We start from the raw sequence: 18,055 nt of genomic DNA on the forward strand, positions 1-18,055 counted from the left end.
TGACTTGTGGGGCTCGGAACAGGTTCTGTTACCCAGAATCCTTTGCAAACCTCAAAATTTGGCTAAAAAAACACATGTTCCTCACATTTCTGTGGTAGAAAGTTCTGGAATCTGAGAGGAGCCACAAATTTCCTTTCACCCAGCGTTCCCCCAAGTCTCCCGATGAAAATATTACCTCACTTCTGTGGGTAGGCCTAGCGCCCGCGACAGGAAATGCCCCAAAGCGCAACGTCGACACATACAATTTTTTGAAAGAAAACAGAGGTGTTTTTTGCAAAGTGCCTACCTGTAGATTTTGGCCTCTAGCTCAGCCGGCACCTTTGAAATCTACCAAACCTGTGCATTTCTGAAAACTAGAGACCTAGGGGAATCCAAGATGGGGTGATTTGTGGGGCTCGGAACAGGTTCTGTTACCAAGAATCCTTTGCAAACCTCAAAATTTGGCTAAAAAAACACATGTTCCTCACTTTTCTGTGGCAGAAAGTTCCGGAATCTGAGAGGAGCCACAAATTTCCTTCCACCCAGCGGTCCCCCAAGTCTCCCGATAAAAATTATACCTCACTTGTGTGGGTAGGCCTAGCGCCCGCGTCAGGAAATGCCCCAAAGCGCAACGTGGACACATCCAATTTTTTGAAAGAAAACAGAGGTGTTTTTTGCAAAGTGCCTACCTGTAGATTTTGGCCTCTAGCTCAGCCGGCACCTAGGGAAACCTACCAAACCTGTTCATTTCTGAAAACTAGAGACCTAGGGGAATCCACGATGGGGTGACTTGTGGGGCTCGGAACAGGTTCTGTTACCCGGAATCCTTTGCAAACCTCAAAATTTGGCTAAAAAAACACATGTTCCTCACATTTCTGTGGTAGAAAGTTCTGGAATCTGAGAGGTGCCACAAATTTCCTTCCACCCAGCATTCCCCCAAGTCTCCCGATAAAAATTATACCTCACTTGTGTGGGTAGGCCTAGCGCCCGCGACAGGAAATGCCCCAAAGCGCAACGTGGACACATCCAATTTTTTGAAAGAAAACAGAGGTGTTTTTTGCAAAGTGCCTACCTGTAGATTTTGGCCTCTAGCTCAGCCGGCACCTAGGGAAACCTACCAAACCTGTGCATTTCTGAAAACTAGAGACCTAGGGGAATCCAAGACTGGGTGACTTGTGGGGCTCGGAACAGGTTCTGTTACCCAGAATCCTTTGCAAACCTCAAAATTTGGCGAAAAAAACACATGTTCCTCACATTTCTGTGGTAGAAAGTTCTGGAATCTGAGAGGAGCCACATATTTCCTTCGACCCAGCGTTTCCCCAAGTCTCCCGATGAAAATAATACCTCACTTGTGTGGGTAGGCCTAGCGCCCGCGACAGGAAATGCCCCAAAGCGCAACGTGGACACATCCAATTTTTTGAAAGAAAACAGAGGTGTTTTTTGCAAAGTGCCTGCCTGTAGATTTTGGCCTCTAGCTCAGCCGGCACCTAGGGAAACCTACCAAACCTGTGCATTTCTGAAAACTAGAGACGTAGGGGAATCCAAGATGGGGTGACTTGTGGGGCTCGGAACAGGTTCTGTTACCCAGAATCCTTTGCAAACCTCAAAATTTGGCTAAAAAAACACATGTTTCTCACTTTTCTGTGATAGAAAGTTCTGGAATCTGAGAGGAGCCACAAATTTCCTTCCACCCAGCGGTCCCCCAAGCCTCCCGATAAAAATTATACCTCACTTTTGTGGGTAGGCCTAGCGCCCGCAACAGGAAATGCCCCAAAGCGCAACGTGGACACATCCAATTTTTTGAAAGAAAACAGTGGTGTTTTTTGCAAAGTGCCTACCTGTAGATTTTGGCCTCTAGCTCAGCCGGCACCTAGGGAAACCTACCAAACCTGTGCATTTCTGAAAACTAGAGACCTAGGGGAATCCAAGATGGGGTGACTTGTGGGGCTCGGAACAGGTTCTGTTACCCAGAATCCTTTGCAAACCTCAAAATTTGGCTAAAAAAACACATGTTCCTCACATTTCTGTGGTAGAAAGTTCTGGAATCTGAGAGGAGCCACAAATTTCCTTTCACCCAGCGTTCCCCCAAGTCTCCCGATGAAAATATTACCTCACTTCTGTGGGTAGGCCGAGCGCCCGCGACCGGAAATGCCCCTAAGCGCAACGTCGACACATACAATTTTTTGAAAGAAAACAGAGGTGTTTTTTGCAAAGTGCCTACCTGTAGATTTTGGCCTCTAGCTCAGCCGGCACCTAGGGAAACCTACCAAACCTGTGCATTTCTGAAAACTAGAGACCTAGGGGAATCCAAGATGGGGTGATTTGTGGGGCTCGGAACAGGTTCTGTTACCCAGAATCCTTTGCAAACCTCAAAATTTGGCTAAAAAAACACATGTTCCTCACTTTTCTGTGGCAGAAAGTTCCGGAATCTGAGAGGAGCCACAAATTTCCTTCCACCCAGCGGTCCCCCAAGTCTCCCGATAAAAATTATACCTCACTTGTGTGGGTAGGCCTAGCGCCCGCGACAGGAAATGCCCCAAAGCGCAACATGGACACATCCAATTTTTTGAAAGAAAACAGAGGTGTTTTTTGCAAAGTGCCTACCTGTAGATTTTGGCCTCTAGCTCAGCCGGCACCTAGGGAAACCTACCAAACCTGTTCATTTCTGAAAACTAGAGACCTAGGGGAATCCACGATGGGGTGACTTGTGGGGCTCGGAACATGTTCTGTTACCCGGAATCCTTTGCAAACCTCAAAATTTGGCTAAAAAAACACATGTTCCTCTCATTTCTGTGGTAGAAAGTTCTGGAATCTGAGAGGTGCCACAAATTTCCTTCCACCCAGCATTCCCCCAAGTCTCCCGATAAAAATGATACCTCACTTGTGTGGGTAGGCCTAGCGCCCGCGACAGGAAATGCCCCAAAGCGCAACGTGGACGCATCCAATTTTTTGAAAGAAAACAGAGGTGTTTTTTGCAAAGTGCCTACCTGTAGATTTTGGCCTCTAGCTCAGCCGGCACCTAGGGAAACCTACCAAACCTGTGCATTTCTGAAAACTAGAGACCTAGGGGAATCCAAGACTGGGTGACTTGTGGGGCTCGGAACAGGTTCTGTTACCCAGAATCCTTTGCAAACCTCAAAATTTGGCGAAAAAAACACATGTTCCTCACATTTCTGTGGTAGAAAGTTCTGGAATCTGAGAGGAGCCACATATTTCCTTCGACCCAGCGTTTCCCCAAGTCTCCCGATGAAAATAATACCTCACTTGTGTGGGTAGGCCTAGCGCCCGCGACAGGAAATGCCCCAAAGCGCAACGTGGACACATCCAATTTTTTGAAAGAAAACAGAGGTGTTTTTTGCAAAGTGCCTGCCTGTAGATTTTGGCCTCTAGCTCAGCCGGCACCTAGGGAAACCTACCAAACCTGTGCATTTCTGAAAACTAGAGACGTAGGGGAATCCAAGATGGGGTGACTTGTGGGGCTCGGAACAGGTTCTGTTACCCAGAATCCTTTGCAAACCTCAAAATTTGGCTAAAAAAACACATGTTCCTCACATTTCTGTGGCAGAAAGTTCTGGAATCTGAGAGGAGCCACAAATATCCTTCCACCCAGGGGTCCCCCAAGTCTCCCGATAAAAATGATACCTCACTTGTGTGGGTAGGCCTAGCGCCCGCGACAGGAAATGCCCCAAAGCGCAACGTGGACACATACAATTTTTTGAAAGAAAACAGAGGTGTTTTTTGCAAAGTGCCTACCTGTAGATTTTGGCCTCTAGTTCAGCCGGCACCTAGGGAAACCTGCCAAACCTGTGCATTTCTGAAAACTAGAGACCTAGGGGAATCCAATATTGGGTGACTTGTGGTACTCCGAACAGGTTCTGTTACCCAGAATCCTTTGCAAACCTCAAAATTTGGCTAAAAAAACACATGTTCCTCATATTTCTGTGGCAGAAAGTTCTAAAATCTAAGAGAAGCCACAAATTTCTTTCCACACAGCATTCCCCCAAGTCTCCCGATAAAAATGATACCTCACTTGTGTGGGTAGGCCTAGCGCCCGCGACAGGAAATGCCCCAAAGCGCAACGTGGACACATCCAATTTTTTGAAAGAAAACAGAGGTGTTTTTTGAAAAAGTGCCTACCTGTAGATTTTGGCCTCTAGCTCAGCCGGCACCTAGGGAAACCTACCAAACCTGTGCATTTCTGAAAACTAGAGACGGAGGGGAATCCAAGATGGGGTGACTTGTGGGGCTCGGAACAGGTTCTGTTACCCAGAATCCTTTGCAAACCTCAAAATTTGGCTAAAAAAACACATTTTCCTCACATTTTGGTGACAGAAAGTTCTGGAATCTGAGAGGAGCCACAAATTTCCTTCCACCCAGCGTTCCCCTAGGTCTCTCGATAAAAATGGTACCTCACTTCTGTGGGTAGGCCTAGCGCCCACGAAAGGAAATGCCCCAAAGCGCAACGTGGACACATCCCATTTTTTGAAAGAAAACAGAGGTGTTTTTTGCAAAGTGCCTACCTGTAGATTTTGGCCTCTAGCTCAGCCGGCACCTAGGGAAACCTACCAAACCTGTGCATTTCTGAAAACTAGAGACCTAGGGGAATCCACGATGGGGTGACTTGTCGGGCTCGGAACAGGTTCTGTTACCCAAAATCCTTTGCAAACCTCAAAATGTGGCTAAAAAAACGCATGTTCCTCACATTTCTGTGGTAGAAAGTTCTGGAATCTGAGAGGAGCCACAAATTTCCTTCCACCCAGCGTTCCCCCAAGTCTCGCGATAAAAATGATACCTCACTTGTGTGGGTAGGCCTAGCGCCCGCGACAGAAAATGCCCCAAAGCGCAATGTGGACACATCCAATTTTTTGAAAGAAAACAGAGGTGTTTTTTGCAAAGTGCCTACCTGTAGATTTTGGCCTCTAGCTCAGCCGGCACCTAGGGAAACCTACCAAACCTGTGCATTTCTGAAAACTAGAGACGTAGGGGAATCCAAGATGGGGTGACTTGTGGGGCTCGGAACAGGTTCTGTTACCCAGAATCCTTTGCAAACCTCAAAATTTGGGTAAAAAAACACATGTTCCTCACATTTCTGTGGTAGAAAGTTCTGGAATCTGAGAGGAGCCACAAATTTCCTTTCACCCAGCGTTCCCCCAAGTCACCCGATGAAAATAATACCTCACTTGCGAGGGTAGGCCTAGCGCCCGCGACAGGAAATGCCCCAAAGCGCAACGTGGACACATCCAATTTTTTGAAAGAAAACAGAGGTGTTTTTTGCAAAGTGCCTACCTGTAGATTTTGGCCTCTAGCTCAGCCGGCACCTAGGGAAACCTACCAAACCTGTGCATTTCTGAAAACTAGAGACCTAGGGGAATCCAAGATGGGGTGACTTGTGGGGCTCGGAACAGGTTCTCTTACCCAGAATCCTTTGCAAACCTCAAAATTTGGCTAAAAAAACACATGTTCCTCACCTTTCTGTGGTAGAAAGTTCTGGAATCTGAGAGGAGCCACAAATTTCCTTCCACCCAGCATTCCCCCAAGTCTCCCGATAAAAATGATACCTCACTTGTGTGGGTAGGCCTAGCGCCCGCGACAGGAAATGCCCCAAAGCGCAACGTGGACACATCCCATTTTTTGAAAGAAAACAGAGGTGTTTTTTGCAAAGTGCCTACCTGTAGATTTTGGCCTCTAGCTCAGCCGGCACCTAGGGAAACCTACCAAACCTGTACATTTCTGAAAACTAGAGACCTAGGGGTATCCACGATGGGGTGACTTGTGGGGCTCGGAACAGGTTCTGTTACCCGGAATCCTTTGCAAACCTCAAAATTTGGCTAAAAAAACACATGTTCCTCACATTTCTGTGGTAGAAAGTTCTGGAATCTGAGAGGTGCCACAAATTTCCTTCCACCCAGCATTCCCCCAAGTCTCCCGATAAAAATGATACCTCACTTGTGTGGGAAGGCCTAGCGCCCGCGACAGGAAATGCCCCAAAGCGCAAAGCGGACACATCCAATTTTTTGAAAGAAAACAGAGGTGTTTTTTGCAAAGTGCCTACCTGTAGATTTTGGCCTCTAGCTCAGCCGGCACCTAGGGAAACATACCAAACCTGTGCATTTCTGAAAACTAGAGACCTAGGGGAATCCAAGATGTGGTGACTTGTGGGGCTCGGAACAGGTTCTGTTACCCAGAATCCTTTGCAAACCTCAAAATTTGGCTAAAAAAAACACATTTTCCTCACATTTTGGTGACAGAAAGTTCTGGAATCTGAGAGGAGCCACAAATTTCCTTCCACCCAGCGTTCCCCTAAGTCTCTCGATAAAAATGGTACCTCACTTCTGTGGGTAGGCCTAGCGCCCACGAAAGGAAATGCCCCAAAGCGCAACGTGGACACATCCCATTTTTTGAAAGAAAACAGAGTTGTTTTTTGCAAATTGCCTACCTGTAGATTTTGGCCTCTAGCTCAGCCGGCACCTAGGGAAGCCTACCAAACCTGTGCATTTCTGAAAACTAGAGACCTAGGGGAATCCACAATGGGGTGACTTGTCGGGCTCGGAACAGGTTCTGTTACCCAGAATCCTTTGCAAACCTCAAAATTTGGCTAAAAAAACACATGTTCCTCACATTTCTGTGGCAGAAAGTTCTGGAATCTGAGAGGAGCCACAAATTTCCTTCCACACAGCATTCCCCCAAGTCTCCCGATGAAAGTGATACCTCACTTGTGTGGGTAGGCCTAGCGCCCGCGACAGGAAATGCCCCAAAGCGCAACGTGGACACATCCAATTTTTTGAAAGAAAACAGAGGTGTTTTTTGCAAAGTGCCTGCCTGTAGATTTTGTCCTCTAGCTCAGCCGGCACCTAGGGAAACATACCAAACCTGTGCATTTCTGAAAACTAGAGACCTAGGGGAATCCACGATGGGGTGACTTGTGGGGCTCGGAACAGGTTCTGTTACCCAGAATCCTTTGCAAACCTCAAAATTTGGCTAAAAAAACACATGTTTCTCACTTTTCTGTGATAGAAAGTTCTGGAATCTGAGAGGAGCCACAAATTTCCTTCCACCCAGCGGTCCCCCAAGCCTCCCGATAAAAATTATACCTCACTTGTGTGGGTAGGCCTAGCGCCCGCAACAGGAAATGCCCCAAAACGCAACGTGGACACATCCAATTTTTTGAAAGAAAACAGAGGTGTTTTTTGCAAAGTGCCTACCTGTAGATTTTGGCCTCTAGTTCAGCCGGCACCTAGGGAAACCTGCCAAACCTGTGCATTTCTGAAAACTAGAGACCTAGGGGAATCCAATATTGGGTGACTTGTGGTACTCCGAACAGGTTCTGTTACCCAGAATCCTTTGCAAACCTCAAAATTTGGCTAAAAAAACACATGTTCCTCACATTTCTGTGGCAGAAAGTTCTGGAATCCTAGAGGAGCCACAAATTTCCTTCCACCCAGCGTTCCCCCAAGTCTCCCGATGAAAATAATACCTCACTTGTGTGGGTAGGCCTAGCGCCCGCGACAGGAAATGCCCCAAAGCGCAACGTGGACACATCCAATTTTTTTAAAGAAAACAGAGGTGTTTTTTGCAAAGTGCCTACCTGTAGATTTTGGTCTCTAGCTCAGCCGGCACCTAGGGAAACCTACCAAACCTGTGCATTTCTGAAAACTAGAGACCTAGGGGAATCCACGATGGGGTGACTTGTGGGGCTCGGAACAGGTTCTGTTACCCAGAATCCTTTGCAAACCTCAAAATTTGGCTAAAAAAACACATTTTCTTCACATTTTGGTGACAGAAAGTTCTGGAATCTGAGAGGAGCCACAAATTTCCTTCCACCCAGCGTTCCCCTAAGTCTCTCGATAAAAATGGTACCTCACTTCTGTGGGTAGGCCTAGCGCCCACGAAAGGAAATGCCCCAAAGCGCAACGTGGACACATCCCATTTTTTGAAAGAAAACAGAGTTGTTTTTTGCAAAGTGCCTACCTGTAGATTTTGGCCTCTAGCTCAGCCGGCACCTAGGGAAACCTACCAAACCTGTGCATTTCTGAAAACTAGAGACCTAGGGGAATCCACGATGGGGTGACTTGTCGGGCTCGGAACAGGTTCTGTTACCCAGAATCCTTTGCAAACCTCAAAATTTGGCTAAAAAAACACATGTTCCTCACATTTCTGTGGCAGAAAGATCTGGAATCTGAGAGGAGCCACAAATTTCCTTCCACCCAGCATTCCCCCAAGTCTCCCGATGAAAATGATACCTCACTTGTGTGGGGTGGCTTAGTGCCCACGACAGGAAATGCCCCAAAGCGCAACATGGACACATCCAATTTTTTGAAAGAAAACAGAGGTGTTTTTTTTTGCAAAGTGCCTACCTGTAGATTTCGGCCTCAAGCTCAGCCGGCACCTAGGGAAACCTACCAAACCTGTGCATTTTTGAAAACTAGAGACCTAAGGGAATCCAAGATGGGGTGACTTGTGGTGCTCTGACCAGGTTCTGTTACCTAGAATCCTTTGCAAACCTCAAAATTTGGCTAAAAAAACACATGTTCCTCAAATTTCTGTAGCAGAAAGTTCTCGAATCTGAGAGAAGCCACAAATTTCTTTCCAACCAGCATTCCCCCAAGTCTCCCGATAAAAATGATACCTCACTTGTGTGGGTAGGCCTAGCGTCCGCGACAGGAAATGCCCCAAAGCGCAACGTGGACACATCCAATTTTTTGAAAGAAAACAGAGGTGTTTTTTGCAAAGTGCCTGCCTGTAGATTTTGTCCTCTAGCTCAGCCGGCACCTAGGGAAACATACCAAACCTGTGCATTTCTGAAAACTAGAGACCTAGGGGAATCCACGATGGGGTGACTTGTGGGGCTCGGAACAGGTTCTGTTACCCAGAATCCTTTGCAAACCTCAAAATTTGGCTAAAAAAACACATGTTTCTCACTTTTCTGTGATAGAAAGTTCTGGAATCTGAGAGGAGCCACAAATTTCCTTCCACCCAGCGGTCCCCCAAGCCTCCCGATAAAAATTATACCTCACTTGTGTGGGTATGCCTAGCGCCCGCAACAGGAAATGCCCCAAAGCGCAACGTGGACACATCCAATTTTTTGAAAGAAAACAGAGGTGTTTTTTGCAAAGTGCCTACCTGTAGATTTTGGCCTCTAGCTCAGCCGGCACCTAGGGAAACCTACCAAACCTGTCCATTTCTGAAAACTAGAGACCTAGGGGAATCCAAGATGGGGTGACTTGTGGGGCTCGGAACAGGTTCTGTTACCCAGAATCCTTTGCAAACCTCAAAATTTGGCTAAAAAAACACATGTTCCTCACATTTCTGTGGTAGAAAGTTCTGGAATCTGAGAGGAGCCACAAATTTCCTTTCACCCAGCGTTCCCCCAAGTCTCCCGATGAAAATATTACCTCACTTCTGTGGGTAGGCCTAGCGCCCGCGACAGGAAATGCCCCAAAGCGCAACGTCGACACATACAATTTTTTGAAAGAAAACAGAGGTGTTTTTTGCAAAGTGCCTACCTGTAGATTTTGGCCTCTAGCTCAGCCGGCACCTTTGAAATCTACCAAACCTGTGCATTTCTGAAAACTAGAGACCTAGGGGAATCCAAGATGGGGTGATTTGTGGGGCTCGGAACAGGTTCTGTTACCAAGAATCCTTTGCAAACCTCAAAATTTGGCTAAAAAAACACATGTTCCTCACTTTTCTGTGGCAGAAAGTTCCGGAATCTGAGAGGAGCCACAAATTTCCTTCCACCCAGCGGTCCCCCAAGTCTCCCGATAAAAATTATACCTCACTTGTGTGGGTAGGCCTAGCGCCCGCGACAGGAAATGCCCCAAAGCGCAACGTGGACACATCCAATTTTTTGAAAGAAAACAGAGGTGTTTTTTGCAAAGTGCCTACCTGTAGATTTTGGCCTCTAGCTCAGCCGGCACCTAGGGAAACCTACCAAACCTGTTCATATCTGAAAACTAGAGACCTAGGGGAATCCACGATGGGGTGACTTGTGGGGCTCGGAACAGGTTCTGTTACCCGGAATCCTTTGCAAACCTCAAAATTTGGCTAAAAAAACACATGTTCCTCACATTTCTGTGGTAGAAAGTTCTGGAATCTGAGAGGTGCCACAAATTTCCTTCCACCCAGCATTCCCCCAAGTCTCCCGATAAAAATTATACCTCACTTGTGTGGGTAGGCCTAGCGCCCGCGACAGGAAATGCCCCAAAGCGCAACGTGGACACATCCAATTTTTTGAAAGAAAACAGAGGTGTTTTTTGCAAAGTGCCTACCTGTAGATTTTGGCCTCTAGCTCAGCCGGCACCTAGGGAAACCTACCAAACCTGTGCATTTCTGAAAACTAGAGACGTAGGGGAATCCAAGATGGGGTGACTTGTGGGGCTCGGAACAGGTTCTGTTACCCAGAATCCTTTGCAAACCTCAAAATTTGGCTAAAAAAACACATGTTCCTCACATTTCTGTGGCAGAAAGTTCTGGAATCTGAGAGGAGCCACAAATATCCTTCCACCCAGGGGTCCCCCAAGTCTCCCGATAAAAATGATACCTCACTTGTGTGGGTAGGCCTAGCGCCCGCGACAGGAAATGCCCCAAAGCGCAACGTGGACACATCCAATTTTTTGAAAGAAAACAGAGGTGTTTTTTGCAAAGTGCCTACCTGTAGATTTTGGCCTCTAGTTCAGCCGGCACCTAGGGAAACCTGCCAAACCTGTGCATTTCTGAAAACTAGAGACCTAGGGGAATCCAATATTGGGTGACTTGTGGTACTCCGAACAGGTTCTGTTACCCAGAATCCTTTGCAAACCTCAAAATTTGGCTAAAAAAACACATGTTCCTCACATTTCTGTGGCAGAAAGTTCTGGAATCCTAGAGGAGCCACAAATTTCCTTCCACCCAGCGTTCCCCCAAGTCTCCCGATGAAAATAATACCTCACTTGTGTGGGTAGGCCTAGCGCCCGCGACAGGAAATGCCCCAAAGCGCAACGTGGACACATCCAATTTTTTTAAAGAAAACAGAGGTGTTTTTTGCAAAGTGCCTACCTGTAGATTTTGGTCTCTAGCTCAGCCGGCACCTAGGGAAACCTACCAAACCTGTGCATTTCTGAAAACTAGAGACCTAGGGGAATCCACGATGGGGTGACTTGTGGGGCTCGGAACAGGTTCTGTTACCCAGAATCCTTTGCAAACCTCAAAATTTGGCTAAAAAAACACATTTTCTTCACATTTTGGTGACAGAAAGTTCTGGAATCTGAGAGGAGCCACAAATTTCCTTCCACCCAGCGTTCCCCTAAGTCTCTCGATAAAAATGGTACCTCACTTCTGTGGGTAGGCCTAGCGCCCACGAAAGGAAATGCCCCAAAGCGCAACGTGGACACATCCCATTTTTTGAAAGAAAACAGAGTTGTTTTTTGCAAAGTGCCTACCTGTAGATTTTGGCCTCTAGCTCAGCCGGCACCTAGGGAAACCTACCAAACCTGTGCATTTCTGAAAACTAGAGACCTAGGGGAATCCACGATGGGGTGACTTGTCGGGCTCGGAACAGGTTCTGTTACCCAGAATCCTTTGCAAACCTCAAAATTTGGCTAAAAAAACACATGTTCCTCACATTTCTGTGGCAGAAAGATCTGGAATCTGAGAGGAGCCACAAATTTCCTTCCACCCAGCATTCCCCCAAGTCTCCCGATGAAAATGATACCTCACTTGTGTGGGGTGGCTTAGTGCCCACGACAGGAAATGCCCCAAAGCGCAACATGGACACATCCAATTTTTTGAAAGAAAACAGAGGTGTTTTTTTTTGCAAAGTGCCTACCTGTAGATTTCGGCCTCAAGCTCAGCCGGCACCTAGGGAAACCTACCAAACCTGTGCATTTTTGAAAACTAGAGACCTAAGGGAATCCAAGATGGGGTGACTTGTGGTGCTCTGACCAGGTTCTGTTACCTAGAATCCTTTGCAAACCTCAAAATTTGGCTAAAAAAACACATGTTCCTCAAATTTCTGTAGCAGAAAGTTCTCGAATCTGAGAGAAGCCACAAATTTCTTTCCAACCAGCATTCCCCCAAGTCTCCCGATAAAAATGATACCTCACTTGTGTGGGTAGGCCTAGCGTCCGCGACAGGAAATGCCCCAAAGCGCAACGTGGACACATCCAATTTTTTGAAAGAAAACAGAGGTGTTTTTTGCAAAGTGCCTGCCTGTAGATTTTGTCCTCTAGCTCAGCCGGCACCTAGGGAAACATACCAAACCTGTGCATTTCTGAAAACTAGAGACCTAGGGGAATCCACGATGGGGTGACTTGTGGGGCTCGGAACAGGTTCTGTTACCCAGAATCCTTTGCAAACCTCAAAATTTGGCTAAAAAAACACATGTTTCTCACTTTTCTGTGATAGAAAGTTCTGGAATCTGAGAGGAGCCACAAATTTCCTTCCACCCAGCGGTCCCCCAAGCCTCCCGATAAAAATTATACCTCACTTGTGTGGGTATGCCTAGCGCCCGCAACAGGAAATGCCCCAAAGCGCAACGTGGACACATCCAATTTTTTGAAAGAAAACAGAGGTGTTTTTTGCAAAGTGCCTACCTGTAGATTTTGGCCTCTAGCTCAGCCGGCACCTAGGGAAACCTACCAAACCTGTCCATTTCTGAAAACTAGAGACCTAGGGGAATCCAAGATGGGGTGACTTGTGGGGCTCGGAACAGGTTCTGTTACCCAGAATCCTTTGCAAACCTCAAAATTTGGCTAAAAAAACACATGTTCCTCACATTTCTGTGGTAGAAAGTTCTGGAATCTGAGAGGAGCCACAAATTTCCTTTCACCCAGCGTTCCCCCAAGTCTCCCGATGAAAATATTACCTCACTTCTGTGGGTAGGCCTAGCGCCCGCGACAGGAAATGCCCCAAAGCGCAACGTCGACACATACAATTTTTTGAAAGAAAACAGAGGTGTTTTTTGCAAAGTGCCTACCTGTAGATTTTGGCCTCTAGCTCAGCCGGCACCTTTGAAATCTACCAAACCTGTGCATTTCTGAAAACTAGAGACCTAGGGGAATCCAAGATGGGGTGATTTGTGGGGCTCGGAACAGGTTCTGTTACCAAGAATCCTTTGCAAACCTCAAAATTTGGCTAAAAAAACACATGTTCCTCACTTTTCTGTGGCAGAAAGTTCCGGAATCTGAGAGGAGCCACAAATTTCCTTCCACCCAGCGGTCCCCCAAGTCTCCCGATAAAAATTATACCTCACTTGTGTGGGTAGGCCTAGCGTCCGCGACAGGAAATGCCCCAAAGCGCAACGTGGACACATCCAATTTTTTGAAAGAAAACAGAGGTGTTTTTTGCAAAGTGCCTACCTGTAGATTTTGGCCTCTAGCTCAGCCGGCACCTAGGGAAACCTACCAAACCTGTTCATATCTGAAAACTAGAGACCTAGGGGAATCCACGATGGGGTGACTTGTGGGGCTCGGAACAGGTTCTGTTACCCGGAATCCTTTGCAAACCTCAAAATTTGGCTAAAAAAACACATGTTCCTCACATTTCTGTGGTAGAAAGTTCTGGAATCTGAGAGGTGCCACAAATTTCCTTCCACCCAGCATTCCCCCAAGTCTCCCGATAAAAATTATACCTCACTTGTGTGGGTAGGCCTAGCGCCCGCGACAGGAAATGCCCCAAAGCGCAACGTGGACACATCCAATTTTTTGAAAGAAAACAGAGGTGTTTTTTGCAAAGTGCCTACCTGTAGATTTTGGCCTCTAGCTCAGCCGGCACCTAGGGAAACCTACCAAACCTGTGCATTTCTGAAAACTAGAGACCTAGGGGAATCCAAGACTGGGTGACTTGTGGGGCTCGGAACAGGTTCTGTTACCCAGAATCCTTTGCAAACCTCAAAATTTGGCGAAAAAAACACATGTTCCTCACATTTCTGTGGTAGAAAGTTCTGGAATCTGAGAGGAGCCACATATTTCCTTCGACCCAGCGTTTCCCCAAGTCTCCCGATGAAAATAATACCTCACTTGTGTGGGTAGGCCTAGCGCCCGCGACAGGAAATGCCCCAAAGCGCAACGTGGACACATCCAATTTTTTGAAAGAAAACAGAGGTGTTTTTTGCAAAGTGCCTGCCTGTAGATTTTGGCCTCTAGCTCAGCCGGCACCTAGGGAAACCTACCAAACCTGTGCATTTCTGAAAACTAGAGACGTAGGGGAATCCAAGATGGGGTGACTTGTGGGGCTCGGAACAGGTTCTGTTACCCAGAATCCTTTGCAAACCTCAAAATTTGGCTAAAAAAACACATGTTTCTCACTTTTCTGTGATAGAAAGTTCTGGAATCTGAGAGGAGCCACAAATTTCCTTCCACCCAGCGGTCCCCCAAGCCTCCCGATAAAAATTATACCTCACTTTTGTGGGTAGGCCTAGCGCCCGCAACAGGAAATGCCCCAAAGCGCAACGTGGACACATCCAATTTTTTGAAAGAAAACAGTGGTGTTTTTTGCAAAGTGCCTACCTGTAGATTTTGGCCTCTAGCTCAGCCGGCACCTAGGGAAACCTACCAAACCTGTGCATTTCTGAAAACTAGAGACCTAGGGGAATCCAAGATGGGGTGACTTGTGGGGCTCGGAACAGGTTCTGTTACCCAGAATCCTTTGCAAACCTCAAAATTTGGCTAAAAAAACACATGTTCCTCACATTTCTGTGGTAGAAAGTTCTGGAATCTGAGAGGAGCCACAAATTTCCTTTCACCCAGCGTTCCCCCAAGTCTCCCGATGAAAATATTACCTCACTTCTGTGGGTAGGCCTAGCGCCCGCGACAGGAAATGCCCCAAAGCGCAACGTCGACACATACAATTTTTTGAAAGAAAACAGAGGTGTTTTTTGCAAAGTGCCTACCTGTAGATTTTGGCCTCTAGCTCAGCCGGCACCTAGGGAAACCTACCAAACCTGTGCATTTCTGAAAACTAGAGACCTAGGGGAATCCAAGATGGGGTGATTTGTGGGGCTCGGAACAGGTTCTGTTACCCAGAATCCTTTGCAAACCTCAAAATTTGGCTAAAAAAACACATGTTCCTCACTTTTCTGTGGCAGAAAGTTCCGGAATCTGAGAGGAGCCACAAATTTCCTTCCACCCAGCGGTCCCCCAAGTCTCCCGATAAAAATTATACCTCACTTGTGTGGGTAGGCCTAGCGCCCGCGACAGGAAATGCCCCAAAGCGCAACATGGACACATCCAATTTTTTGAAAGAAAACAGAGGTGTTTTTTGCAAAGTGCCTACCTGTAGATTTTGGCCTCTAGCTCAGCCGGCACCTAGGGAAACCTACCAAACCTGTTCATTTCTGAAAACTAGAGACCTAGGGGAATCCACGATGGGGTGACTTGTGGGGCTCGGAACATGTTCTGTTACCCGGAATCCTTTGCAAACCTCAAAATTTGGCTAAAAAAACACATGTTCCTCACATTTCTGTGGTAGAAAGTTCTGGAATCTGAGAGGTGCCACAAATTTCCTTCCACCCAGCATTCCCCCAAGTCTCCCGATAAAAATTATACCTCACTTGTGTGGGTAGGCCTAGCGCCCGCGACAGGAAATGCCCCAAAGCGCAACGTGGACGCATCCAATTTTTTTAAAGAAAACAGAGGTGTTTTTTGCAAAGTGCCTACCTGTAGATTTTGGCCTCTAGCTCAGCCGGCACCTAGGGAAACCTACCAAACCTGTGCATTTCTGAAAACTAGAGACCTAGGGGAATCCAAGACTGGGTGACTTGTGGGGCTCGGAACAGGTTCTGTTACCCAGAATCCTTTGCAAACCTCAAAATTTGGCGAAAAAAACACATGTTCCTCACATTTCTGTGGTAGAAAGTTCTGGAATCTGAGAGGAGCCACATATTTCCTTCGACCCAGCGTTTCCCCAAGTCTCCCGATGAAAATAATACCTCACTTGTGTGGGTAGGCCTAGCGCCCGCGACAGGAAATGCCCCAAAGCGCAACGTGGACACATCCAATTTTTTGAAAGAAAACAGAGGTGTTTTTTGCAAAGTGCCTGCCTGTAGATTTTGGCCTCTAGCTCAGCCGGCACCTAGGGAAACCTACCAAACCTGTGCATTTCTGAAAACTAGAGACGTAGGGGAATCCAAGATGGGGTGACTTGTGGGGCTCGGAACAGGTTCTGTTACCCAGAATCCTTTGCAAACCTCAAAATTTGGCTAAAAAAACACATGTTCCTCACATTTCTGTGGCAGAAAGTTCTGGAATCTGAGAGGAGCCACAAATATCCTTCCACCCAGGGGTCCCCCAAGTCTCCCGATAAAAATGATACCTCACTTGTGTGGGTAGGCCTAGCGCCCGCGACAGGAAATGCCCCAAAGCGCAACGTGGACACATCCAATTTTTTGAAAGAAAACAGAGGTGTTTTTTGCAAAGTGCCTACCTGTAGATTTTGGCCTCTAGTTCAGCCGGCACCTAGGGAAACCTGCCAAACCTGTGCATTTCTGAAAACTAGAGACCTAGGGGAATCCAATATTGGGTGACTTGTGGTACTCCGAACAGGTTCTGTTACCCAGAATCCTTTGCAAACCTCAAAATTTGGCTAAAAAAACACATGTTCCTCATATTTCTGTGGCAGAAAGTTCTAAAATCTAAGAGAAGCCACAAATTTCTTTCCACACAGCATTCCCCCAAGTCTCCCGATAAAAATGATACCTCACTTGTGTGGGTAGGCCTAGCGCCCGCGACAGGAAATGCCCCAAAGCGCAACGTGGACACATCCAATTTTTTGAAAGAAAACAGAGGTGTTTTTTGAAAAAGTGCCTACCTGTAGATTTTGGCCTCTAGCTCAGCCGGCACCTAGGGAAACCTACCAAACCTGTGCATTTCTGAAAACTAGAGACGGAGGGGAATCCAAGATGGGGTGACTTGTGGGGCTCGGAACAGGTTCTGTTACCCAGAATCCTTTGCAAACCTCAAAATTTGGCTAAAAAAACACATTTTCCTCACATTTTGGTGACAGAAAGTTCTGGAATCTGAGAGGAGCCACAAATTTCCTTCCACCCAGCGTTCCCCTAGGTCTCTCGATAAAAATGGTTCCTCACTTCTGTGGGTAGGCCTAGCGCCCACGAAAGGAAATGCCCCAAAGCGCAACGTGGACACATCCCATTTTTTTGAAAGAAAACAGAGGTGTTTTTTGCAAAGTGCCTACCTGTAGATTTTGGCCTCTAGCTCAGCCGGCACCTAGGGAAACCTACCAAACCTGTGCATTTCTGAAAACTAGAGACCTAGGGGAATCCACGATGGGGTGACTTGTCGGGCTCGGAACAGGTTCTGTTACCCAAAATCCTTTGCAAACCTCAAAATGTGGCTAAAAAAACGCATGTTCCTCACATTTCTGTGGTAGAAAGTTCTGGAATCTGAGAGGAGCCACAAATTTCCTTCCACCCAGCGTTCCCCCAAGTCTCGCGATAAAAATGATACCTCACTTGTGTGGGTAGGCCTAGCGCCCGCGACAGAAAATGCCCCAAAGCGCAATGTGGACACATCCAATTTTTTGAAAGAAAACAGAGGTGTTTTTTGCAAAGTGCCTACCTGTAGATTTTGGCCTCTAGCTCAGCCGGCACCTAGGGAAACCTACCAAACCTGTGCATTTCTGAAAACTAGAGACGTAGGGGAATCCAAGATGGGGTGACTTGTGGGGCTCGGAACAGGTTCTGTTACCCAGAATCCTTTGCAAACCTCAAAATTTGGGTAAAAAAACACATGTTCCTCACATTTCTGTGGTAGAAAGTTCTGGAATCTGAGAGGAGCCACAAATTTCCTTTCACCCAGCGTTCCCCCAAGTCACCCGATGAAAATAATACCTCACTTGCGAGGGTAGGCCTAGCGCCCGCGACAGGAAATGCCCCAAAGCGCAACGTGGACACATCCAATTTTTTGAAAGAAAACAGAGGTGTTTTTTGCAAAGTGCCTACCTGTAGATTTTGGCCTCTAGCTCAGCCGGCACCTAGGGAAACCTACCAAACCTGTGCATTTCTGAAAACTAGAGACCTAGGGGAATCCAAGATGGGGTGACTTGTGGGGCTCGGAACAGGTTCTCTTACCCAGAATCCTTTGCA

This window comes from Pleurodeles waltl, chromosome 5, assembly GCF_031143425.1.
Source record: "Pleurodeles waltl isolate 20211129_DDA chromosome 5, aPleWal1.hap1.20221129, whole genome shotgun sequence".
Lineage (NCBI taxonomy): Eukaryota > Metazoa > Chordata > Amphibia > Caudata > Salamandridae > Pleurodeles > Pleurodeles waltl.